This window comes from Otolemur garnettii, unplaced genomic scaffold (genome assembly GCF_000181295.1).
Source record: "Otolemur garnettii isolate 467f Iridium unplaced genomic scaffold, OtoGar3 scaffold00011, whole genome shotgun sequence".
In the NCBI taxonomy this organism is placed as follows: Eukaryota; Metazoa; Chordata; class Mammalia; order Primates; family Galagidae; genus Otolemur; species Otolemur garnettii.
The window spans coordinates 12,276,228-12,278,627 of record NW_003852406.1 but is presented as its reverse complement, the minus strand read 5'-3'; the positions used below and the strand labels follow the sequence as shown (position 1 = coordinate 12,278,627).

At 40.5% G+C, this 2,400-nt stretch overlaps 1 pseudogene; it reads right to left on the bottom strand.

Annotated features, from left to right (window-relative positions):
• Nucleotides 1–1,585: 1,585 nt before the first annotated feature.
• LOC100965358 lies at nucleotides 1,586–2,139 on the bottom strand (annotated as a pseudogene).
• Nucleotides 2,140–2,400: the final 261 nt, after the last annotated feature.

Here is a 2,400-nt window from a genome sequence, read left to right as displayed (position 1 = left end):
CGTTTCTGCCCAGAGAGGTTGGAGTTCCATGCAGCTGGAGGCTTCCCAAACCCTCTAGGGTCTGAGTCAGTTATCTCCTTGACCCCAGTCAAACCTCTCCTGGTACCTCCACACTGCCACCTTCTGGCATGTCAGAGATGTTCACGGTTGGCAGGCCCTAGTGCCAGCCCTCTCCACTCTGGCCAAAATCTGTGGATAGCTGTCCATCCTGCTGTAGCCTCCCAGGATGTGGGTGCCATTTCAGCCTAAAGTAGGGTTAGGCCCTTTGATCACTCCCAGTAGCCGCCCTAAGCTTCCATCACACCTCATGGCTGAAGTTGTGAAGCAATCTTGAGATTAGCAGTAATTACTGTAATTAACACTCACTGAATCAAGTTTTAATTATTGGCTGTGTGACCTTAGATAAATTACTTTACCTCTCTGATCCTCATTTTTTATTTATAAAATAAGAGTCAAAATAATATCTACATTATTTGGAAATTATTAATTTAATGGCCACACTTAGGAATCATAGTGCTAGTTTTACTTAAAACTGCTATGTACTTTACATAGTACATGGTGAGCGCTTTGCAAGGTGTCTGGCACATAAGCATTCAGTCAGTATGTGCATGAGTATTAGTGAGCTAGGAGTATCTTTAGCAGTGATACATACAATTATTAACTGACCGGTAGTAGTATGTGCCAGGCACTCCTTTGGGGCTGTATATTACATTATGAATTCTGACAACTTGCAAGTAAAGCAGTATTATACCCACTTTACAGGAGAAGAAGCTACAACTTAAGGCTTCTGGATAATACCTCAAAGCCACACACTTGGTAAGTGAGTAAATGGCTGGAATTTCAATGCTGGTGAGTTTGACTCCAAACCTGACCTCTCAGGTCATGAACATTTTGAATGACAACTCGTTCTAATTATAGAAGGGTTGGTGGTCATGGATTAATGACTAATTGCCTCAGGAGTGGAACAGATACTGAGTATTGCAAATAGTAAATACTTCAGCGGTGCAAAGGGAATGACCATTATTTAAGCAGGCTTAGTAACAAAAAGCTTTAAGAAAGAATTTTTCACTGTTTTTTTTTAAAACTTTTCTCCCTGCTTATCAAGGGAATGCACATACAGCATAGAAAAATTCAGACTTTTCAGTAAAGTAAATGTACTTTACTCCTAGCATTATTTTTTACTCTTCTACTCCCATTTTTTCTTTATTTCTAACTCTCCCCACTGCTCCATACATTGCCAGCATGACTGTGAACTCCTACAACCTTTTGATAGAATAATCTGGTAATGGCTATTAGGATTAAAAATGCACACACCCTCTGACCCAGCTTTTGAGACTCTACTTTTTCGAAATAAAACACCAGTATGTGTGCAAGTATGTTTCTTAGAGCATTGCTTACAATTGGCAAAACAAATTCAAAACAAGGCCATGTATATCAATAAGGGGTACTTGGAATAATAGTAATTCATTATTCTAGGAGCTATTACAAAGGATGACTTAGATTTCTTTAAAATAACATGAATAGAATTGTCTTAGAATCTTTTATTTTTCCTTTGACAGTCATTTGCATTTATTTTATGTTGCATTTATTCCTGTGCCATAAGTTTTTGTTTCTTCAGTTTCTTCTGGGATATTTTTTTCTTCTGTGCTACCTCTTCTTCTGGTTTGGGAACGATCTGTTCCTTTTCAGTAAGGATCATCTCCATGTGGCAGGGGGAGCTCATGTCTGGGTTAATGCGATCAGGGGCTCTGTAAGTTTGGCGACGCATCTTGGGTGCTTTGTTCACTTGGATATGCTCAATGACCAGAGAATCTACATCTAAACCCTTAAGTTCAGCATTCCTTTCTGCATTTTTAAGCATATGCAGCAAAAATTCAGCACTCTTTTTGGGCCACCGACCCTGTGTCCAGCCCCACTGTTTGGCCTGGGCACACCTACCAACTCCACCATTGTAACGTCGGAATGGTACACATTGTTTCTTTAAGGTGACATCCTTCAGATACTTGGTGGCTTTTGTATATGCATACCCTTGATGGCCTGGGCAGTTTCATGTGTGTTCTTAAAGTGAACACGAAGATTTGAGCCTCTTGACTTGCATGACTTTGTGGGGTTTTCTGGGTCAAGTGAATAGCGAACCATTTTCACAGATCACCTCAGGCCGCTTGGGGAAGAGGACGTCTTAGAATCTTAACAGCTTAGAATTTGGGAACCAAATCCACTTCAATGGGAGACCAAAGGAAAAGGTAAAAACTTAAGTTTGCAGTTGATCTGATAAAGACACACCCACAGCCCCGCACTGGGGAGACCTAACTCCATCTGGTATGAAATAGCTACTGGCTTTTTATAGACTGTAAACTCAATATAACCTAACAGTATGGGGGCAAGAAAGCTAGTGAGTAG